The following is a 25,546-nucleotide window of genomic DNA, read 5'->3' as shown; positions in this document are numbered from 1 at the left end:
ACCGTTGCAAGTTAAAGCAACAGAACAATGACTCCACCCTTAGGATGACATCTGTAACTGCAACAAACAGACACGAGGGCCAAGATTAAACATGGTACTGGTTTTATTTACAGTGAGTGAATCATCCACAGTAGCCACAGCACTCCATGCTGCATTAACTCACCTGGAAGAGCATGGTAGCTATGTGCGGATGCTCTTCGTGGATTACTGCTCAGCTTTTAACACCATCCTTCCACACAAACTGGTGGCCAAGCTACAAGACCTGGGGCTTCCATACAGCACCTGCATGTGGATCAATAGCTTCCTCTCGGGCCGTAGACAGAGAGTCAGAGTTGGCCATCACACATCCTCAGCCCTGAGTCTCAGCACTGGCTCACCCCAGGGCTGTGTGCTCAGTCCACTGCTCTACTCTCTCTACACACACGACTGCACTCCTCGCCACCACAGCAACATCTTTGTGAAATTTGCAGATGACACCACAGTGGTGGGGCTCATTTCCAAGGGAGACGAGTCTACGTACAGAGACGAGGTGGAGCAGCTGACGTCATGGTGTAAGGCCAATAACCTCCTCCTCAACACTTCAAAAACCAAAGAACTCATAATAGACTTCAGAAGGAAAAAGGCAGAGATCCAACCACTATTCATAAATGGGGACTGTGTAGAAAGGGTGGCAAGCTTCCGCTTCCTGGGAGTCAATATAGAGGAGAACCTTTCCTGGAGTGTGAACACCTCCGAGCTGCTGAAAAAGGCCCAACAGAGACTGTACTTCCTGAGAATTCTCAGGAGGAATAACATCACACAGAGACTGCTGGTGTCCTTCTACAGAGCCACCATTGAGAGTGTTCTAACTTACTGCATATGCATCTGGTACACTAGCTGCACAGGGGCTCAGAGGAAAGCACTCCAAGGGATCATTAACACCGCCCAAAAGATCACTGGCTGCCCTCTCCCCACACTGGAAGTTCTACACAACGCCCACTGTTTTAAAAAGGCCCAAAACATCATAAAAGACACCTCACATCCTGGCCACTCCCTGTTCGAACTGTTGCCCTCAGGCAGACGGTACAGGGCAATCAGAGCAAGGACTAATAGACTCAAACACAGCTGTTATCCAACTGCAATAACACATCTGAATACTACAAAAAAATGTCCATCACGCCACTCTTGTGTTAATCTATGCACGGTCTGAAGCATGTGTGTGGGAATGTATGTGAATGTTTTACTGTTATATCTTATTAGTATTTTAAGTATTCTATCTATTTTATTTATTGAATTTTATTGTTTTATTTATATTTTGATATTGCTAGGGATGATGCAATGATCGGGGACCATTCTTAATTTCGTTGTTCTCATGACAATGACAATAAAGTTTCTGATTCTGATTCTGATTCTGATCATGTGTCTGTGATATCTGAGATCCTGCCTGGTTGAGCCCTGATGTTTTCTCTATATCTTTTGCTTTCACGTAGACTTCTACACTTAACACTTACACACACTTAACAACAAAAACCAAACATTTCAACAAGAATCTGTAAGCATCTGGGAACTGAGGAGACCAGCTGCTGCAATAAATGTTATTAACCTTTGCCCAGTTAACCTAGTTATTTACAAAATGTTGCTTCAGGCGATTCTCCTTAGTAGTTTTGAACATTTTGCTGCCTCTCTCCTGACTTTTTTGTGTTGCTGCCATCAAATTCAAAATTAGCTAATATTTTTCTTTTAAACCTCTAATATGTTTTTAATGTTCTTTTGTAAATGAAATATGGATTTAATAATCATATTATTTTATAACTCTATCGTATAAACTCCTATAGAGGTTTGATAATTTGTATGTTTTTATTTGAATTGTACACAAAATTCCACCTGTTTTGGCACTGGGGTTGTATTGAAGTCCCATTTATCTATCAACATTACAATGCACTGTAGGTTAGATATATAAACAGAAAATATCAGAAAATTATGAAGGACAAAAGACAAACAACAGCCTCCCATCAGAGGACCAGTACCAGTACCAGCCCTGGCCATTTCACCAGCACTCTTAGAAATTTGAGCCCAGCATGTCTAATCTGTCCAAGATATCCTACAATAGTCACCTTGCAGGTGCCTGTGCTCGATGGAGAGTAACTGCACAGCCAGCAGCAACTTGTCTATACTCTGGTTTCCCATCAGGCTCATGTCAAAGACCAGAGGTTTATCCACATTTTGCAACTAACCATAAAGAGCTGCTGGCTTCTAAGTTTTCTAAATCCATTCTTTTGACACAGAGACTTCAATTACATCAACATGCAGGACAGATTTCAAGCAGGGTTAAGCTTGCTTCCAGAGAAAGTGGCCAGCTGCAATGCCAGTAATTTAAAATATGGTGTAAACACCTGATGAGAGAAGCTTTTGGGATAGAACCCTGTTTAAGTTGCAGGGAAAAAGCTTGCCTTACCTTTGGTTTAAATTTATCGCATTTTATCTTAAAAAATTGACATCATACTATTGTTTAGATGTTTGCCTAACAAGTGAAATATTTACAGTCCAATTCTATGATGAGAAGATACAAATACTTTTGGAGTTGTAACAGCGCATCAAGCGTAAAACCTCTACCAAACCAAGGATGGTGCTTCCCACTGTACAAACTGCTTGTGAATAAGAGAACAGTCAAAAAATCCTTTAATGGGCAAGCAGTGCTCGCCTTGCTGGCCCTGATAGAGTTGATTTGGGTCAATATATCACTTATATAAATAAACAGTGCATTTAGACCAACACTAGCCCTGGTATCTAGCTCTTTTCAGCAGTTTCAGCAGCAAAAACTAAGAAAAACAATGGAATAGAATAACACAAAAATAACATAATATATACAATAGAATAAAATACTATGTTGTCAGAAAAAAATACACTTAGTGTTATTGCACATGTGTGGATGTCTGTGTTTGGTCAGCTGTGAAGTCTTTGTTGTGGAGTCTGACAGCAGAGTGTGCGAAATCTCTCCGTCCCACATGGTGGGTGCTGCAGGCTGCCATTGAAGGAGCTGCTCAGTGCTGTCAGAGTTTCCTGCATGGGGTGGGGGATGTTTTCCAACAGAGATGAAAGCTTAGCCACCATTCTCCTCTGCACAGACATCTACCCAGACATAAAACATTACATTTTATTTTAAGCTCTTTGACAAGAGCAACAATTACAAGTCCACGGAACTCTTGCAGGTATTTGATGGTTCAGTTGCACACTATTTGTCCTTGTTTAACCAGTGATATAAAATGATAATTTACCAGGTTTATTACTATGGCTATTTCACAGTTTTTTGTACTTATTTTACTTCTTTATGTCTGTCTGCAGCCTTTGTGTTTTTTGTAGAAACTTTACTTCACTTTTTGGTTGTTATAATGTTATTGTGTTGGTTCCGTCATTTTTATGTCTCCCCAGTTGTTTTTGAATGTTTCTATTGTTCTGTGCCTTTTGTTCCTTCATTTTAAAGGCTTGTTGGTCTAGACCATGCCTATTCAACTACGAAGTTAGTTGGGCCAGACTTTCAAACCGAGGAATTTATCTGGGCCAGATATTTTTTTTGAAGCCAGTAAGCAGCAGATCATGATCAATTTCAAACCCACACAACTGTACTGAAAAGCAAGTTTTTTTTATTCCTTTTCCCCTGTAAATATGGTGACCTCTCACAAATGCACACCAAAAGGTCCATTTAAAAAAAAGGGAGCTGTAACTAAACAATTTTTTGCACATTTGAAATAATAATAATAACAAAAAACATTTTGATAATTCCTTTTCAAATTAAAATAAATATTTCGCTGACCACTCACTTTTCCTGCCATGGATGGAGCCCCATCCGTCACAAGTATACAGACACGCTTCATATCCAGACCATTTTCCTCAAAAAGAGCTTAAATCTTCTCAAACATCATTTCGCCAGCTGTGTGTCCCTCTAACGGTAGCAAGCCGAGCAATTTCCCATCCAAAAAACGGACATATACGCACAACTGTGCATTATCAGTTCTGTCTGTGATCTCCTGCTATAGACATTACATCAGTTTTCTTCAGGTCATCTAACAGCATTTCAAACTCGTCTGACGCCAGAACTTCAACTCTACGAATATTTGAACTGTCCTACAGGGGTACGTTTTTAATAGCAGATGTCACCCTCACTTTTCACCGCATCCACCACGGCCAGCATGCAGTATTTCACTGTTTCAGAATCTGTGAAAGGCTTTTTCTTCTTCGCCAAGAAGCAAACACGAAGGGAAGCTGCTGCAGCTCTCTCTTGGGCTGTACAGGACCCTCACCATGGTACAACTCCGGTTGTAAGATTATTAAACTCGGTAAAATGAATAAGTATTTGTCAGTCCAGGCAGGGTTAAACCGACAGTTTTCATTGTCAATTTTGTGCTTTTGGAGTGAGAAAGACATGCTGTTGTCGCATCATATATTACGATGATTGTTTAACATGTTTACATCACGGTGCATTGTGGGTTAAATATTGCTAGGCTACTAGGAGTGTTGCATTCACAGTCTACACTACGCTGTAGGAATTTTTAATTTTTTTAAAATTAATTAATGAATTAATTTTTTGCGTTTTCTCTGTGTTTCTGCCAGGACCACAGGCAGGGCCACTCGCAGGTTGCTTCTGGGCCGCATTTGGCCCGCGGGCCGCCATTTGAATAGGCTTGGTCTAGGGGGATCGGGTGTGAACACTCCCATAGGTGTAGTGAAATGTGTAAACAGGTCAGGTGAAACGTTAGAGGGTGGAAAGCTGCTGCCTGCTGAGTTAATCTGGAGAGCTCAGACTGACTTTATCCTCAGGCTGTTTATTAAGGAGTCGGTGGGTTTTTTCCATCATAAAACACTTGGAATAACTTTAAATGTACCTAAATCTTGTTGAACTGAAACGTTTATGGATTAAATTGTTTTGGTTTTTTTTTTGTAGGTTCATTAATGCTTTCCACAGATGCTCGGGGTGACTTTGAGTGTGTCTCCTTGGTGAGAAAACGGAAAGCGGTCTGCAGCCCCATATGTAGCGAGACAGAGTGAGGAGGAAGAGGAGGAAGATAAAGAACCGAGTCACTGTGGTTGTGAACAGGAAAGACGTAGCCGCATCTTGACTTGTAAGTACGAGTCATATTTCTGGAGTAGCAAGCCGACTATTTTCGGTGTTTCTGGGTAAATTTGTTGGCTCACAGCAGCCATTTTAGGCTCCGGGCTTTTTCAGTCGGACAACCTTTCACGAGTCTGAGTGATTCACTTCTACTCGCCGACTGGACCAGGTATGGGATTTTTTAACAGTCGTTTTATGTTTAATCCCTGTTTGTCTCGTAAACGTACAACTTTTTAAGGGGACTACATTCTGAATAAAGTCTCAGAAAACCTCTTAAAGACCAGACACCCTCGTCGCTTTGACACATCTCTAGGACAAGTAAAAAACCCGTTTTATTATATGACTTTCAAATCACAGCGAGCCATACAACTGGAAACGTAACAGACCGGTAAAACAGGCGCAAGGTATGGAAGTCCAAACCTGCCAAAAGGGATGTCCCGTTCAATGCACTGAAAGGGGATGTATGCTGTTAATAATTTGCATAATGTAACATCTGTGGTGTAATGTGCTTGTCAATCTTTTATTAACCTTGTTTTTATTCATTTATTAGTTGGTAATTATCTCTTTATATTTTCTATTACTTAGTTCCCTAAACATATTTATTCTGTTTCTCATTTGTTTCTGTGCAGAATTTTAGCTAGATGGATTAGCTAAAAACCTAAGATTTCTAACAATCACATGAATGGAGGCAGTGCTTTCAGTTTTCCACTGGGCTGTCTTGATGCATGCTCAATCAACCAGATAAGTAAATCCAATAAGGTTGATTCTGTTCATATGGACGTAGCGGTTGTTGATCAGTGGTCATGACAATTTGTATATTAATGATAAATGAACTGATGTCACAACCAGTTGTTCATTCAGTAGTGTTAGTTTCACCCATTGTGCAAATGTACTGTTTATAAGATTGGAGAAACCTGCAGTCAGCTGAGACTGAAGAAGTCACTTGGATGCGTGACGAAACGTTTCTTCACTGAAAACACTACATCCAGATGAACAGAATCAACTTTTGGGGGGTTTTCGTTGTATTTGTTTTATTTTGAAATATATATGCAATACTGTGCAAAAGTCTTGAGGACAATGGGTATAGGTGCAGTAATCACTTGAAAGATGCGTAAACATTTTACATACAGAGTTTATACAGAGTTTGATATGACCACCTTCATTCCTCAACACAGCTTGGACTCTTTTAGGTAAGCTTTCCTATAATTTCTTTAACCCTCTGGTGTCGACTGAGGTACTGGCGCAATAAAATCACATCACCAATTTAAGATGACATATCAGCAAGATGAATCATGCTTTAGTCTCTATGTTGAAAGTGTGGACTTTAAACTGTATAACAGTCTTTTAATTGTGTTGATAGACCAAGTAAAGACAGAGTTATGATAAATAATTTACACCATGTTTTTTCCTGAATATTCTCACCATGTGAAGTGCAGAAATAATTGGTAAAAATTTGAATTTTAAAGGACAAGTGAAAAAAAACATACATGTTTCTCACCAGTGGGAAAGTGCACCAACCCATTGAAAAATTGTGTCATGCCTGTGATCTGCTCCTCCGTCGTGTTGTGGATGGGAAATAGGAACTGCACAAATAATTTTTGTGGCATTTTATTGTGACACCTGAATGTTTATGGCATTATTTTAGTGCCTCTATTCTGAGCGCACATAAAAAAATTTGCAAGCACAAATGTTGCATGTTGAAAATTATTTTGAGCAAACAGAAGTTTAATTTGAGTGAACAAAATTCATTTCTGTGTGCAAGAAATGTATTTCAGTGTTTGCGATTATCCATATATGGTCTTTCGTTAAACATGATATATACACAGCAAATTCAAAAGTGTTAAATTTTTTGGTGTTAATAGTCTCCTTGTAAAAGTAGAGTTAATTTTACTCTAAGCAGAGTCACATTCTTTTAATGTAACTCTGAGGTGTAAAATGATAGTAGTTAAAATCGAGTGTTAAAAATGAGTGTTTCTCTGTCAAATCTGGAGGTGTTACAATGGAAACATTAACTCCTGACCTCTTAACTCTGAACTCCTAGAGGGGCTATGACACCAACAGAGTAAATTCACAGACTCCGCCCTCAGCACGGCTCCAATCGAAGCTGAAGTGAAGCCGTTTCAGAACATTTTGCTCTACATATTTGAGTTGTTTGCCATGCTTGGTAAGTCATTTTTTCAAAGATTGTTTCAATTATTATTATGAGCTTTTACTTCTGTGGCTCTTTGGAGTTGAGACAAAGCTGTGTGAAAGGCATTAGCCATGTTGCTCGCTGATAGCATAATATTCTGTTTTAGCTAGCTGAAAGGTATTGTTTGCGGGCAAATACCACAGCCTTGAAAAAAGCTTGCATGTGAATTTTCAGTCAAACGTTTGGTCAAATACACCTAAAACAATGTCTAGAATGTGAAATGTTGGTATAATGGTGCTACTTGAAGCCTGAAACCGATCGCCCATAAAAAAATAAAAAAAATAAAAAAAAACGAGCAAACAGCAGTAGCAGACGTCCTGACTGGATTCCACGTTAGCATTTAGATCCCTCCAGAGTTTTGTGCACACGGTTTAGGTAAAAATGAAAAAGGTTGAGGTTTTACATTTAGTTCAGTATTACCTGTTGCCTGTGTCCTTGTCTTTTGGGAAAATACTTTACACAAGTAATGGCTCAAAGAGGATTCCTTTTTTTTTTTACTGTGCTGCAATTGTTTACTGGATTATTTGTGCCATTAATTAGTGTCAACTAATTTTTATTCAATCTCCACACAGGATATGCTTGTGAAGATGGAATATGGGGGAGAGCAGAAGTGCGTTGAAGTTCCACAAAGTGATGAATGAAGGACATGCATATTGTATTGAAGAAATAAGTGATGAGAATGCTGTTATTTGCATTTACCATGTCAGACCTTTTGATAAACAAAATTCTAATGAAAGTGAGAACATGTACACTGTTACATCTTTCAGAAAATGTTTTGAAATTGTGGTGCACAGTTCAGAATAAATGTTTTTCAAAAACCATTGCATCTTTTTAGTAAATGTTTATTTCCAAAAGAAATTTCTAGAAGTTCAGAACAGTAAAATTCCCGCTTTTTAGAATGAATTGGAAGATAACTCTTACGTAGTTAAACTAAAATACTCTTTGAGAGTTAATATATAAACTCTTAACACCAAGTGTTAAATTATCAACTCCAGACAGATTTGGTGTTTAACACTAAATCAGAGTTAACGTACCAACTCTCCAAAAAGAGTTAAATTAACACTCTCTGGTGTGGACCCATATAGACACTTTAATAGTGTTGAAATCAAATCCGACAGTGTTAATTTGGACATGCTGGATTTGCTGTGTACCCTGACTTCTTTAGTAAAATATTCAATCTCATCTCACAATACAATGACCATAATATCATTATCGGTGGTGATTTTAATTGTTAGTTTGATCCATTGTTGGATAGGTCCTCTGTGTCCCTGGCCCCAACTTTGAGAGCTGTTTCTGTACTCAATACTCTTACTAAATCTTTGGGCTTGGTTGACATTTGGAGGCACCAGCATCCGTTACAAAAGCAATACTCTTTTTTCTCCCCTGTCCATGGCAGTTTCAGTAGAATTAACTATTTCTTATTGATTCCAGGCTTATTTCGAAAGTGATTAGTTCCACTTATCACAGTTTTTTAGTTATGGGCGATCGTGGCTCAAGAGTTGGGAGGTCGCCTTGTAATCGAAAGGTTGCCGATTCAAGCCCTGGCTTGGACAGTCTCGGTCATTGTGTCCTTGGGCAAGACACTTCATTGGGGAGAAATTCAACCCCTCTTTATATCTAAATGACTGTTTTACGGATTACCTATCTACTAAAATTGCAGAATTTTTACAATTCAATGATAACGGTGCAGTTTCAGGCTCTGTTTTGTGGGAGTCCTTTAAAGTCGTCTAGTTTGCCCTTTAAGGTCTCCCAGGATTATTTTTCATACCTGGGTATTAACATCCCTAGGAACTCAAAACTCCTCTTCAGGCTTAATATTCGGTTCTAACTGATGAGCTCAAGTGTATGATAGATAAATGGAAACGTCTCCCACTTTCAATGATTGGCCGTATCAATATAATCAAAATGGTTGTGCTCCCTAAATTCACGTACCTATTCCAGAACGTTTCTATTTCAAGGTTCAAGGTTCTTTATTAATTTTATTAATTTATTTTTCTCAGGTCTTCCTTTTTCAAAGCGTTGGATGCCATTATCATGCCTTTTGTTTGGGCCTACAAGCCCCCCCGCATCTCGAAGTCTCACTTGCAAAAGCCCACGGACGAGGGTGGTCTGGGCCTTCCAGTTTTCAAACATTATTACTGGGCCTGTAATGCCAGAGCCTGGGTCTTCTGGAATCTGCCTATAGTTGGTGATGCTGTGGAATGCGGGTCCAGCCCTAAATGGCTCGAAATGGAGCTTAGCACCGCTATCGAGCGCACTGGAGCATCCTTGCCAACGATCTTATTTTCAAAACTGGTTATTAAAAGTACACCATCATGTAATAATTTTATTCTTTGCAACTCTATAAAAATATTGAATCAAATCAAGAGAATCTTGAACCTCCCGGAAATGCCAACTTTTGCCCCGATCTGCCACAATCCTACCTTTAAGCCTAGTACAATGGATGCTGCTTTCAAACAATGGCCTGTTAAAAGGTTGACTGCTATAGAGGATCTTTATATTGACAATCATTTTGCTTCTTTTGCTCAACTTCAGACAAAGTACAACCTCCCTACAAGTCATTTTTTTCAGTACTTACAAATTAGGAATTATGTCAAGCAAGCATTCTCAAATTTAGATACTATCCCCGTACAGCATGTCTTTTACAATATAATGAACGAACCTCCCAACTCAAAACACTTAATCTCTCAGCTTGTTAATCTTTTTTCTTTGGCAGCCCCCTCTTGCCATATTAAAGAGGCTTTGTCAAGAGACACTGGTTTGGTTATCTCTGACGATTTATGGGCTGAAGTGTTAAGCCCGATAAAACTATGCTCTGTTAACGCCCGGCTTCAGTTAATTCAGTTTAAGGTAGTCCATAGACTGCACTATTCCAAAACCAAATTGAACAAGATTTTTCCTAACGTTTCCCCCAAATATGATAAATGTAAACTTGTGGACGGATCTCTTGGCCATCTTTTTTGGTTCTGTTCTACGCTTACAGCCTTTTGGATTTTTTATATTTTTAGTTTCTATAGCATTGTTTACTACAGGCAACTGTATCCTGACTGTCTTATGGTGATCCTGGGCTGCTACAGCAACTCCTTGGCACTTCCCTTTGCTGTGCAACAGGCCCTCATGTTTGGTATGGTTATTGCCAAACGTCTGATTCTGGGGGAGTGGAAATCTGCCTCCCCTCCCTGCTTCAAGAGGTGGCTCGAGGAGATGGTCTCCTGTTTATACCTGGAAGAAATTCGGTTCTCTACGTCTGATTCCATGGAGAAGTTCAGGAAGATATGGGGTCCCTTTATAGACCACATTAACAAGGACAGTCCACACCCTGGGTCCTGACCACATTGTCTTAACTGTTATCATTCTGAGCTGTTGCCCATAACTGTTGTGAATCGGCTCCTCCTGGCAATCTCTGGATTCGATCTTCAATGTGGATTGGTGTTTGACATGTATACCATTTGCTTTTGTCTTCTCTGCTGTTTTTGGTACTTACAAATTAGGAATTACAAATAAGTGCTGGCCGTGTACTAGGGCTGCTCGATTATGGCAAAAGTGATAATCACGATTATTTTCACTGAAATTGAGATCACGATTATTTGACGATATTTATTTAACTCTTTAAGACCTACTATAGAACCAAGTCCACCAGAGCTTATATTATATTTTTACATGCTGTAGTGCCATTTGTGGGAGCATTTCAAGTTGCTATACATCAATACAACTGTTATAGCCCATATTTTAATAATATGTATGCATTAAGTCCATAGTAATTACATAAATTGCAAAAAAGTGCAATAAACTACAAAAAAAATAGAAAATCGCTTTTGTTTTGTTTACATATATTTCTACTTGGAGAAATTTAAGAGGTTTATCCCTCAAAACTTTAAATACAATAAAGTTGCAAAAAATAGTTTCCCACCACAGGAAATTTATTTTGAGTGTCTTCATAGTTTTATTTTGGAGATATAGCAATTTTTATATACTGCAGGAAAAACAAAAAACAATCCTATGATGCAAATTTGCAAAGAAAACAGCATGTGCATCATTTCACTGTGGGAAGTGTTACGAACAGCTGATAGGAACGGCAAAGCGTGTTTCTGGAATATTATGTTTTTGTTCCTGCAAGCGCTTTTTATGCAATTTTTGCAAAGCTATATGTGGAAGGAAACCGTGACCGAGGACAAGCTGATGGCATCAGATGTAAGTACAACTCCTCCGGTTTCATATGCAAAACAAATTATTGCGCTAGCTTACACGGTTCAGGTTCTACAGGGATTTAAAAATAGTTACGCAAAACGGAGCGTGCTGCTCTGACCGGCTTTAAAGGGTTAACAATGACTTTAAAAAAATAATATAAAATAGTGTGCAACACCACTGAAGTTTTTTTTTTTTAAACTCTCTTTTCAACCAACAGCAGTCACTCTCCTCTCCAAATAACTTCTGCTTAGCTTTCCGAGCTTCCCCCGGGTCCTCTTAATCAGCGGTCTCCAACCTTTTTTGCGCCACGGACCGGTTTATGCCCGACAATATTTTCACGGACCGGCCTTTAAGGTGTCGCGGATAAATGAGGGAGGGGCTAATAATCGGCTCAGTCATTTTTAATGATCGTTGAAAGCCCAGATCGTAATCGTGATTAAAATTCGATTAATTGAGCAGCCCTACCGTGTACCCTGTTGTGGGGTCTGTTTGTTTGTTTTTTGTTGCTGTTTTGTTGTTGTTTTGTTTTTTGTTTGTTTGTTTTTTTCCTGCTCTTTGGTGTTGACTTTCTTTTTGTTGTCTTTATTGTCTGTGTTCCTCTGTCCCGCTGTTTGTGAATGTGTAAAAAAAAATGAAACTTGCATAAATAAATAATTTAAAAACAAACAAACAAAAAACCAAAACAAAATATGATATATACATGATATATAAATCAATTAGGTACCTTTTAAATGTTCATGTTTGGTTTATTCCAGTGTTTGATTTGTTCCTGAGTAAATCGGTTTTGCTAAGATTAAAATTCAGCTTCATAACTGGACCGTTTACACAGCACCATTCTCGCCTTAAAAAATATCTTAAAAGATTATTTTGTGATCCAGAAAGAGTAATATTTCAAACTCCGCCACTCTGTGTTCCTCCCCAACTGCCTCATTTGAGTTTTGGACAAAATGCATTCTGGGATATTTGCCTGGGTTTGGCTACAGTAGCTAGCGAGGTGATTGGAGAACAAAGCAGTCAATCAGAATTTTTTGCATCCAAGTCTGTGATTGTTTGGTTTTGTGGCACACTTACAACGGTGTACAGAGAGTTGAGTGCGCACTAAGCAGAGATGTTGTGAGCAAACGACACACTTAGAGCAGGTCCGCAGATGTCTGTGAGCGCACAAAGCAGATCTGAGGAAGAGCAAATGCCAACAACTGAGCGAGAGGAGCTGTTATTGTGTGTGTATATGGATAATCGCAAACACCGATTTTTGCACGCAGCAATGAATTTTGTTCGCTCAAAATAATTTTCTCCTCAACATGCAACATTTGTGCTTGCAAATTTTCTTTTAGGTGCGCTCAGAATAGAGGCACTAAAATAATGCCATAAATCTTCTGTAAGTAGTTTTAAATAACTGTACAAAAAACTGCATTGGAAAAAGTGATACCACACAAGGCAAGCCAATTAAAAAATGGCCAATTATACCCCAGACTCCAGAGGGTTAAGTAGTCTTTAGGAATAGTTCCCTTTTGTTCTGTTCTCCGTCAAGAGGATTCCACACTGCTTCAGTAATGTTGAAGTCTCTGGGGGAGGCCAATCTATGATTGGTAGTGCTTCATTGTCAAGGATGGGTAGGGGAAAAGCGAAAAAAAAAACCCAAAACAGGAAGAAACAGTGAATTTATTTACAGTAAGTAAGTTGAAGGATATATACAGTTCATTAATTCTGTGGCTTCTCTGAGGCAGGTCCCGGAAATTTCTCTCGACGTTGCGAGTGTCTGTGTAGTGTAAAACAGTTCCAAACAATCCTGTTCTTGTGCTCCGACCTGTGGCTCCTCTCTTGTACTTCTCCCGCGGATCCACTCTTGTAAAAAGACACTCTCCGTTCCCAATTCCTGATGTAAAAACACACATGATGGCAGGCAATTCTAAACAATAAGCGAGGTTCAAACACAATTAATCACGGCCGTACTGACGAGGATTGACTCAATGATCCAGTGTCGACCGGAGCTTAGCCACACTGCTAAATAGGTCGCTCTTCTGATGGTAAGCCGCACAGCTAATGAAGGCGAAGAAGAAGAAAACTTATAACCAAAGGCGAGCTGCTTAATTAGGCTGAAAAAAGGTACAAAAACAAAAAGCACAACACACTGGGGAGAAACTAAGTAGAACTGAACTGGGAAAAACTAAATGCTAAACACAAAAGACGAACAAAAACTTGAACATGGACCAAACCCTTGAGATGTGTAAGTATGGAACCATGACGAGATCAACAGACAACCTGACACTGAAGAAAAGAGGACAGAGGACATGAGTACACACAAGAATAATATGGGGATGGGGAACACAGCTGGGACAAATCAAATCTAACAAGACAAGGGAGAGCAATTTGGGGTTAGTATCTTGCCCAAGGATATTTGGCATACAGACTAGGGGAAGCCAGGAATCGAACCACCACCTTTCCAATCAGTAGATGACCTGCTCTGCCGCCTGAGCTACAGCTACCTCAAGGTGCAGTTACCTCCAGCGCTAGACACTTATGGATTGAGCGGTCGCAACCTAAACTCTCTCTCCGGGAGCGAGAGATAAGCAAAAACACAGGGAGACAGAAAAAAAGAGGGAGACACTAACAGAAACAACAAACACAAGCATAGCGAGGAGGTCAGCCGCGGAGGACTGTCATACCGTGACAGTGACTGTGTATTTTTCTACCTGGGTTTTGTTTACTGCACTGGAAGTGTGTTTGGCATCATTTTCATGCTGAAAAATAGAACTTTTTTAGTTGGCATTGCATGATGGATCAAAATCTGATGCTACTTTTCTGTGTTCATAATTCCATCTATTTTTATAAGATCTAAACACCACTGGTTGTAATGCAGCCCAAACCATGACAGTTCCTCAGACATTTTGTACACGTGGCTGCAGACATTCACTATTGTAGCTCTCACTTGAACTTCTCCCTACCTTCTGAGAAAAACTTGAACACAAGGTTCAAGGTTTGGATTCATTACTCCATCAGAGCTGTTGCCACTGACTTTCAGTCCAGTTCTTGGGTGGTTTAGCACACCTCAGCTTTGTCTCCCCGTTTCCTCTTCCTTAAGAAGGACTTTCACTGACATTGTTTCTGAGTGAACAGTAGTTGGATCAACTGAAGAGCCAGGTGCATCTCTCAGGTCCTGTGTCAGGTCTGTGTTGGATCTCTTTCCATTTTTTTGATGACATGACTTTCAGATAATCTTCCTGTATATAGTTAATCTTTTAGGCCTCAAAATTAGTTTGTCCTTCACTTGTCCAGTTTCTTGTAGATTTATTTGCCTTTTTTGGCATCTACTTGATAGAGAGAGTGTTTGTGTCACATTTTTAAAAGAAATCTAAGGCAACATTTATTGTGTGTGTCAGTGATACTCTTTTGATGTTTTACATTTGTAATAACAGCTTACTGAGATGCTAGATTTTACTGCAAAGAAAAAAGTATTTTGGTACTGAGGTAATTCCATGCTGTCAAACAGGGAAGAAGAAGTGACTCACGACCTGCTAAGTTAACTGTTAACAACAGTGAGTCAGAGGGAGAGTCCCTAGTAAAACATGGTAGGGTGGTTCAATTGGGACTCAGAAACAAAGTTCACTGTCCTCACATTGTCAGATATTTTAGAGTCAGTGAGAAGCTGCTGTGCTGCAGAAGTTTCTCAAAACCAAAAGAGGTTTCAGTTTTAGTCAGGTGTCTCAAACAGGAAGCCCCAGCTGCATATAAATGTTGTGAGGTTAGTTTGTTCTTTACATATTGTTATTTTCTGTTTGCATGTTGCAGTTCCTCTCTGCTGCTCCATTGGTCAGTTATTTTCAAAACAATATATTCGCGAGTGAGTGAGACACAGACTCATTCAAGGGTTTTCATAAATACTTTATAAATTGTGGAACAAAATTCAAACAAGATAGCAAACATTTTTCAGAGACACTTGAGGCAAAGTCCTCCTTCTGTTATAACTAAGAAAAAGAGCTGATAGTGAAAATACCCCTCAGATGTGTTGCAGTTGTCGCAGGAAGAACTGATGACCAGAAAAAGGTCTCAACTGACAAACAAGGAAAATGGAAGGAAATGAAACCGTGATCTGTGCGATATGAAAAAATTATATTGGATGATGATATTAAACACAGACATCGATGCAGCAAAAGTCTTCTGCCACTAAGTAATATTTAAAGATTATGGAGAGAGTTTACAAATCAGAAGGAAAAAGGAGTCTCCTGTGCTAAAAATTAGCCTTTAGACTCAAACATAAGAACATAAGAACGGGTGCCATATAATAAAGTTCTACGATGATAATAGCTGACATTTTTTAATACATGGTTTCATGCATTGGTCAAAAAACTCAACTCCAGGTGCACAACGCCCAGTCGAAAGTACTTTACACAAGTTGAGTTGCCGTGTTTATATTACGAGTTTTGGGTCAAAATATTGAAGGAAATCATAGCATACTACACTGCATATGTGATCCCTGTGTGAGCCTAACAGTACACTGAATTAAAGACTGTGCAATCTGCAGTTGATGTCTGTAGACAGGCTAGTTTCCTGATGACCAAACAGGAGGAGCAATGATAGCTGTAGGCCTCAGGAAGCACTTCCATGACTGTCACTATGTGACTGCAGTAAAGCCAAATGTGGCATGGCAGCCAAGTGAAAAGGCGTGGGTCTAGGTCTTCAATACTGATCCATACCTTTAGTATTCATGGGGCAAACTTACACATGCTACATGTGAAAGGATATTTTCTATGTGGCTGTTGTTGTACATGGTCTAGTAGTTGAAGGTAGTCTTTGGGTCCAGAAAATCAGGTCAGTACATCAATCCTTTGTACGTTTTTTCTAAACATAGCAGTGGGTGACTCATTTGGGTAGTCGTGTACACCAGGGCTGAACTGGGACAAAAAATCGGCCCAGACATTTTGACTAGAGACCGGCCCACCAGGTATTATAGGAAAAACCATAAAGCCTTTGAATGAAAACAAACGCCGTTGTCACAGTGATGTACACTGTCTTGTTGGTATATATGTATCAATCTAATAAACTTAAACCTACACCATCCTCCCTATTCTGGTATTCTAAACAGTACCTGAAAGTAGACTGCTTGGTCAAGTTAACCTCCTGAACTATCTACAACACATGGTGAAAACCTGAAATTAAGACAAAGAAGACTAGAGGTGAGACATGACCATTACTGATTACTGATGACAGATTTAGATATATTTTCATAAACCATTCATTTGCCACATCAATAAACAGCATGGCAGGGCAAAATATTTTTTCTAACATGGCAACCTTTAAAAAGTGAAAGGAGACAGAAAGACAGGTGAGAAAGAATAAAACTTAATTGACTTTTTGATGGCATTTTACACAAAGTACTGGTGCAGTATCTAGAAAATGTGGGAAAATACTGGCATCATATCCAGTACTTAGTTCTGAAGAAATTATGTTGGGACCCTCAAAAACATTACTATGTACAATAATGGATTTCTATATTTTACATCAGATGAAAACATTTGTTTTCAGATAATTATTTATTCAAAGTTTTTAAATGACATAACAAAGAAAAGTATTTCCTTGTGCCAACCTTTCCCTTTTAATTCCCTACATGGACCCCTGGCAACACTTTGCTAGACCCGCCCCTGCACAGTTACCAGCTGTCAGCTACTTAGAAAAGGATCCTGGTGTTATTTGTCTCTCAGAAACAGTTCATAACTTCCCTTCAACTCATTCATGTCACCTAAAAGGTAAACCTGTTTCTCCATCACCTGTTCAGCTCTGATGATTCAGTAAGGACATCTCCTGGTTTCATCTTCATGTTTCCCTCTCACCAGATAACCAAACCGACATCATGACCAACAGCTTTACAGCTGTGGCTCCAGCAAACATCAGCTGATACTAGAAATTAATATTAAATAAATTCTAACAACAGCTGATCAAGCTTAAACGTGCTGCTGTTGTTTAGCGCGACATCTGCTGGTTTCTTCTTTCTGGCGCAAAGTGGGAGATAAACAAACAAGAGAGAAAAGCCGATCAGCTGATCATTGATCAGTTTCATGATTGAAGTAGAAACAGGAGGGAGAGGGGGGAGAGAATGAGAGAAGAAGAGGCAGCTGTGCAGCAAAGACACAGAATAACTCCAGCTTTGTGTGTTTTTTTCATTGTAGCTGAAGTCCGGGACAAAATGTTCCTTTTCACCTCAATACGAGATGATTCCATTTTTTAGTTGGCAACTCTAATAACTAACCTTATAAATAAAATAAGATAAAACAAGTTCAACATCAGTAATATCATAGCACCCGCCCAGCTGTATATAAACTCCGTCATGCTAGCTAGCACGCAGTACGACTAAAAAGTCAGCACAACAAAGATAAACTCCACCTAAACTTGGTTTATATCTGACCCAGATAGACTGCAGGTCATAACTTCTTACCTGAAGTTCAGTTCACCACCTCAGGTCTCTGCTCCTTCTGCCTTTCCGTCATCCACCTGCCAGCGTGTTGCATCTGCTGGCCTCCACCACTTGCTAATGTTACTGAATCTGTGGAAGCTCCGCAATAGCCACCACCAAACAACTAAGTTATTTTTACACATCTCCCTTCATCTGGCCAATCCACCACCTTTCAGTGTTTATACCGTTACGGAAGAAAAAAACGAAAAAAAAAACCCCCATCGGCCCATAAAAACGAAAAACCACCAATCCAGCTACACTGAAAACGCTACGTCCAGATGAACAGAATCAACTTTTGGAGATTTACTGACCTGGATGATTGAGCATGCATTAAGACGTTAAACACCACTTCATAAATTTACAGTGGCATGTGGTAATTTCCATCCCTGGTCGCATGCATTGCTCAGGTTTGATTTTGGTCAATTTTTTAAGATCTGGTTCCTTGAGCCATTTTATGAGCTCAGGATTTTGTGTTCTCAGTTTCTTATATTTTAGTATCAATTGTTCCTTTAAAAATGATTTTATTAATTAGCAATAGTATGCTTTGATGCACAAAATTGTTGCTGCTGAAAAGTAAGATGGTGTGCCTCAGGATTTTACTGTCCTATGTACATTTTTTATTGACCTGCGAACACACATGTAATGTATAAAGTGCTCTGAGTGCTGCAGTAGAGTACAAAGGATCTATATAAGGCATGATATAATTCTCTGGAAGACACAGGAGAAGATTATTCTTTAATTCCCAAACTGCAGGTTGTACTCTCCCTGCACCCCCTTCTTCTCTGAGGCAGCTCTGCTCCCTGTGTCTTTAATCCATAGGTGTCAAACTCTGGCCCGCGAAGCCATACCAAATTATTATTAGAGCTGGCCTACTGGTATTATACAGCTAATATATATATTGTTTAGTATTAAGCTTTGCTTGTTCCATATTCAGTTTTTCAGAAAAACTTGTTTGAGTCCATAAGAAGAGATTCATTCTTAAATCTGGAGGAAGATTTTTTTTTTTCAGTAAATATTAATGTTAGCCCACGACCTTGTTCCAGTTTAGAATTTTGGCCCACTGTGTATTTGAGTTTGACACCCCTGCTTTAATCCATCAAGCTTCAATAGAAAGGATCAGAGCAGTCCCTGGGTATAAGGCAAGGCAAGGCAAGGCAAGTTTATTTGTATAGCACAATTCAACAACAAGGTGATTCAAAGTGCTTTACAGAGACATTAGAAACAAGAACAACTAAAAAGCATGATTTAAAATTGATTAAAACAAGCAAATAAACTAACTAACTAATTAACAAACAAACAAACAAACAAAACAGTATATAAAATCAAAACAGATAAAATACAGATATAAGATAGAAGGGAAAACAAACTTTAAGGGAACAGTCACTTCACCTCTAGTAGCTTGACTTAAAAAGAAGCACACTATACAAACTATACAGTACAGTATATATAGAGAGGAGACAACAAGGCTCTGGTTATATCTGTGCATAAGTAAGTAAGTAAAAGTAAGCAAGTTTAGAAAGATGAGTTTTTAGCTGTTTTTTAAAAGCAACCACTGAGTCCAGTGTTGTTGTGTCTGTTGACCCAAGACGGCTTATATTTCCATGGCGACTTATAATTAATGGCTGCGATAAAGCCATTTAAACCAGCGGTCCCCAACCTTTTGTGCGCGACAATATTTTCACGGACCGGCCTTTAAGGTGTCGCGGATAAATACAACAAAATAAAACTAGTACCGGTACCCAAAAAAATAAGATTTATTCATAACACACATGAAAAGACCCGGGAAAACAGAGTTAACGAAAAAAAACCGATAACAAAATAACGCTAAAATCCGATAAAAACCCTGAAAACCATACATTTCACATCCGAGTCTCACTCTCGCGGCCCGGTAGCAAATGACTCACGGACCGGTACCGTTCCGTGGCCCGGGGGTTGGGGACCGCTGATTTAAACCATCGTACATAGAAAAAACTTGCAATACATCGAGTTTATTTGATATATCGCCCACCCCTAGTTCTTTGTTTGAGAAATTAAGTTAGGCATAAGTCGCATAATTACATATTTAAGAATTAGATGTGAAGATGCAATATGCTGAACCATGGTATTCACATTTGAGACTAGAAAGTCTGAGAGTCAGCTGTAACTTGATAATTGATAGTTGAAAATACTTCAGGTCTTTTACTTGTAGTTTTGAATGTTATCTGTAATGTTTCCTGTAATGCTGCTAGAAAATACAATCCCACATTACAAAATTTGTTAAGGTGTTGAGGTCAAGTGTGAAACTGCTGTCTACTGAACTGGCATCGACTTGTGTGGCTCAGGTGTCATTTTGGCCCATTCTTACACAAACAGTCTTCAGATCCTGAAAGTTCTGTGGGCCCCTGCTATGAACTCTATGTGCTATGAAGAGTTTATTCTAATTTAGTATCAATTATTCAGTCAAGTAATCAGATAAGAAATGCTTATTAATGATTAATAGTAAATATTCAAAAGAGGGAAAAAGCAAAGGTCTACTCAAACAAATTTGCTTATGTGCAAGATGCTGTGCCTCAGTGTTTTTTCCCCATGGCATTTTTATTGGCCTGCAAAAAACCCCAAACTGTATAGTTATAATTTTAAACATTAATGTAGTTGTAATATTTATTTTGAGTGACTGCGATGTTTATCAAACATGAAAAAAGTTTATGTTGAGAAACATAATGTTAGAAGACTCATATAGTCTGGGATTGGACTGTGAGTCCTGTGTTTGTGTTCTGTCTTCCTGGCTGTCTGCCTTCCCTGTCTTGTTCAGTTAATAAATTTGTAGTACTGTCCCTATAGCCATATAGTCATTTCCCCTGTTGCCAGGTTTAAAAAAGGACGGTGTTAATTTTCATGAACGAGATGCCCTCATGACTTATCGAGTGATGCTGCTGGTAAGCCAATCGCTGGCATTCAGTCTATGACGTCACATTTTAGTACTTGCTCGGATCAGTTGGAACCCGAGGTGAGCAAGTATTAAAAAGTACTTGATATCAGGTACTATAACCTAATGGAAAACCCTGAAAATAGTGGCAAACCATGCCGAGTCGATCTGAGTAGGTACAGTTGAGACCAAAATTATTATCCCCCCTCATGACATTGGACAACACTCTTGATTTCAATATGAAAATGTTAACAATGAGAGCGTTCTTATAGTGTATCTGTTTCCAAAATAACAATGTCCCTAAATTCAATCAGGATATTTTATTGATACGCCGAGTTGAAACAAAAAAGGGCAAAAATGAGACATCCAAAATTAGTAGCCACATGGCTATTAAGATACTGTACCCTTTCTGAGCTACAACTGACAACAATATCTTAGAGATTGGTTGGCACAGGTCTCCTGAGATATTTTGGCCCATTCCACCATTGCACATTCTTCTAGCTGGTCCAGATTGCATGGTTTCCGAGCACGGTCATTCACTTTGAGCACTCGCCACAGATTCTCAATAGGATTGAGGTCTGGGCTCTGTGTGGGCCACTCCAGGATCTTGGTTTTGGTATCCTTGAGGAACTGTTGGAATATTTTGGTGTATGCTTTGGGTTATTGTCTTGTTAGAAGACTCAGCGACAACCTAAGCCTAGACTTCTTCTGGACTGATGGTCCTGAAACCCACCACCATGAAGAGCCCTCACAACTGTGTTCCTTGAAACAACTCCAGAAGAGTCAGCAAGAGTCGGCCAGGTCAGCAACAATGGTCTTGGCAGATGTACAGGATTCCTTGTGTAACCGGTCTGCAAGTGTTACGCCTGTCAATGCGTTGTGTTCTGGCGTGAAAGTAAGAGGCAGGAGACAGCACTGGGCCTTTGGCTCTTTACTGCACATCTGCAACACAGAAGTAAAGGTCTGAGCTGTTTGTGTCACGCGCCTGCCAGGACACCTCTCCCCGAACGAGTCTCTTAATAACAAAACGTAGCAGTTCGGCTATATTCACATTGCAGCTTGGGGTCTAAACAAACTTTAATTAGCTGAGAGCAACGTGGCAAGTGACTTACCTCCGGCCACGCTGAAAGGAGCTGTGACCGGGACACACGTGCACGCGCCTACGTCACCACGCAGCACACAAAAACACGAACACACACAGACTCAGATAACATAGGTAGGAGATTGAGATGCAAAATGAAATATTTAATTTTAAAGAAAAGGTGTTTTGGGTCAAATTCACAAGTATTTAACGCATTTGTTACACTTGCTGACATCTCTGAATATTTTCCTCTCCAGAGTTCTTGAAATCTTGCACTTACAGCCACAGCCAGGTTTGTTTCTTACAGAATTTTTCTCCTTGTACTTGGCAATGATGCAACGTATAGCAGTTCTAGACACTGTGAATCAATTGGAAATGCCAGTGTAGCCTTCCCTTCTTTCTGAGCTCCAGACTTATTTCCTTTGTTTCTGGCACGGTGAATAACAGTAGTCCCTCTCATGTGTTAAAGTGTCCCGTTCCTTTTTATGTTGACTGAATGTTGCAAGGAAGCCAATTGACTGCACAGGTGTGGTTTCTGTAGGTTACTGTAGGTGTGTTTTGAAAGAAAATATTCACATGGGGCTAATATTTTTGAACACTGCATTTCTTTTGCTATATTTGATGTCAAGCAAGCCTAAGAATACATTTTATATTACAAAATGTACCAAAAGCTATTAAATAGCACTGGTGAATGTTGCATTATATCAAGTTTCATCAATGTTGCAAACATTGGGAAGAGTTTTAGGAGTCCTGGGGGGCTAATAATTTTTGCCTCAACTGTTCTAATGGAAAAGGGGCTTATGGTTTCTCCCTTCCTGTTCCCATGTTCATCTCTCTGTGTTTTGTCGTTTTGTCTCCCCAGTCTATCTTGTCCCCATGTTTATCCCCACACTCAGTGTCATGTTCACGTGTCACTGGCCTGCGATTTAATCTGAGATGCTAAAATTTCAAGGGAAGGAGTCTATATATGGGTGCAAGTGTATGTGAAGCAGAATGTGTAGTGAGGCATGGTGGCCAAGTGATAAGGCATTGGTCTTTGGTAAATCGCAGCTCATGGGTTCAAACCCCATTCATACCTTTCCTGTAATCTTGAATGGGGCTCCATGCTAAGAATGGAAACAAACAAGGATTTTAGTCTACTATTGGAGTAGGACTATTATACTAGTGGACTGATGTCATATAATGAGGTACCTAATAACAGAGAAGAGATGCACAATATCTTTAAACACAAGAACTGGATAGACTTGTGAATTAATTTGACCTAATTTTAATGACTAGCAGTGGTCATTCATTTTTCTATGCATTTAATAGCCTCGCTTCGGTCAGTCTGCCCAAGGGCAGCTGTGGCTACAACAGTAGCTTGCCTCCACCAGTGTGTGAATGCGAGAGTGAATGAATAGTGGAATTGTAAAGTGCTTTGGGTGCCTAGAAAAGCGCTATATAAATGCAATCCATTATTATTAATTTGACTGACCAGTCTAAGCACTCACTGAGACTTGCATCAATGTTAGGGTTGTAAACATCTGCACCTGGTTTGGGAACAGCACCAAGCAGGACAGACGAGATCTGCAAAGAGTGGTGCGCTCAGCCGAACGCATCATTCAATCAGAGCTCCCTGACCTGCTGTCCATCTACACCAAGCGGTGCAAGTCCAAAGCTAGGAAGATTATGATGGACCTCTCCCATCCCAACAATGGAGGTCTGGGAAGCGCTTCCGCTCCCTTAAGGCCAAAACAGAGAGAATGAGGAGGAGCTTCTTCCCCCAGGCTATTCGGGGCCTGAACCAGGTGTAGGACTGGACTCTCCCAAACACGTCACTATAAGACTGGACTCTCACACACGTCACCACACGCACCACCACACATTTCCTATAATCCTATAATTCCTATACTTTATAATCTTTATAATCTTTATAATCTCTTCTTCTATTTGCACATTCTTAACTGTAAATTCCCAAGTTAATTTGTAATTTTTGTAGTAAACTGTAAATTGTAAATATTGTAAAACTTTTCTTCTGTCATTTAATGGTCGGGCATTGTACAGCTACAAGCATTTCACCCCCATGTCATACTGTGTATGGTTGTGTGTGTGTGACAGATAAAATTTGAATTTGTATTTGAATTTGTAAACTAAAGATCATGAGATCAGTTCCCACATCAGAATTTACCTGGATATGTTATGTGTGGCGAGTCCCTTTGAATGTGAACATTAATCATAGAGTGACACAGTCTTTGGCCCATTCATCCTTCCTTCAATTATATAAGCACCAACTTTCAACATGCTTTTTCTTTAACAATGGGGTCTTGCGTAGTGAGCGTCCATACAGACCATTGTGATTGAGTGCAATACTTGCATTGCTGTTTTATTTGAAACTGTTGTACCTGCTAGTTCCAGGTCTGATTCACTTCCAGATGATTGCCCCAGCAGTGCCTACTGGAACATTCAGTAGTTTAGAAATTCATCTGTAACCAATGCAATCCATATGTTGTATGTGACAGCTGGGGAATGAGACATCTTTTTAAAGGCCATCAGTTGGGACTAAACTAATAAGAACTTAGTATAGCCCATGATTCAGTAGTTTGGAGAACCACCTTTAACAGAAAGAGCTTTAACTAATTCTTTTTTTTTATGACTTTCCCTATGTCTCTCTGAATTTTGGCCCAGTTTTCTTTGCTAATTTATGTTTGCAGACATTTGTATTGTATTAAGGTCCCACCGTAGCATTGTAATTAGGTTGAGGTCATCGTGGCCATTGTGTTGTAGATTTGCTGCTGTACTTGGGATTACTATCATCCAGTTTCAGCTAAGCTTTAGCTGTCAGAAAGAGGGCATCGCATTTGATTCTAGAATACTTAAGAATACTACAGAGGAATTGATGGTTGCTTGCAATGTGCAAGGGTCCTGTGGGGGCAAAACAAGTTCAAACCATCATGTCTCCACTATTGTCCTGACAGTTAGTATGACGTGTTTGTGCTGATATACTGTGTTTGGTTTTCTTCAAACATGGTGCTGTGTATTATAGGCAAATATCTCCACTTTGGTATTGCCTGTCTGGTGGTTGTTCCAAAGGTCTTGCGGTTTGTTAAGATACAATTTTGCAAACCTAAAGCTGCAGATTCTGAGTAGATGCTTAGACTCCTTTAAAAGTTTGATGGCTCACAACTTTTCCAATTAAATGAAGAAAAAAAAGGAAGTACTTGCTTGTGTCAGTGGCAGATTTATAAGCTCAAGATCATTTTGCAACATTTGCTAAATCCGCTGTCACGAACTCTGGGGTAACTTTTCACTCATCGTGTTACCCCAGACTCAGGAACTCTCTCCCTTCTGAGCCTGAGATCTGTAGACTCAGTGGTCTCTTTTAAGAAGCAACTAAAAACTAATCTTTTCAGATTTGGTTGTAGTGAACTCTTTTTTTCTTCTTCTTAATGTTTTGTTGTTGTTGAGAATCACTTTGTGATCTTTGTCTTGATAGGTGATGTATGAATAACATTTTACTCACGTATATACCCTGAAAACTTTCTTTTCCCCACGTATATAGCAGCTGAATTGGGGTAGATCAGCAGTTGTATTAGATACCATCATCAGTTTGATCATCATAACATTGTTAAAAAACGGTTCTTGGAGTAACCAGAATTATATTATAATGA

At 39.4% G+C, this 25,546-nt stretch overlaps 2 long non-coding RNA genes across 2 annotated transcripts in view; both read left to right on the top strand.

Moving 5' to 3' along the window:
• The first annotated feature begins 4,663 nt into the window (after positions 1–4,663).
• The window catches only part of LOC309702045, a 25,532-nt gene continuing 4,649 nt past the window's right edge, over positions 4,664–25,546 (top strand). Inside the window, exons 1-2 of the long non-coding RNA XR_014275352.1 lie at positions 4,664–4,813; positions 4,919–5,096. This is a non-coding gene — a long non-coding RNA (uncharacterized lncRNA). The remainder of the gene's footprint in view (positions 4,814–4,918; positions 5,097–25,546) is intronic.
• On the top strand, positions 6,986–8,098 carry LOC309702042. The gene is made up of 2 exons (XR_014275349.1): positions 6,986–7,250; positions 7,850–8,098. It is a non-coding gene; the product is annotated as an uncharacterized lncRNA (long non-coding RNA).

This window comes from Aulonocara stuartgranti, assembly GCF_965226115.1.
Source record: "Aulonocara stuartgranti genome assembly, chromosome: 3".
Classification (NCBI taxonomy): domain Eukaryota; kingdom Metazoa; phylum Chordata; class Actinopteri; order Cichliformes; family Cichlidae; genus Aulonocara; species Aulonocara stuartgranti.
Note: the sequence above shows the minus strand (reverse complement) of the source record. Positions and strands in the feature narration are given on the sequence as shown.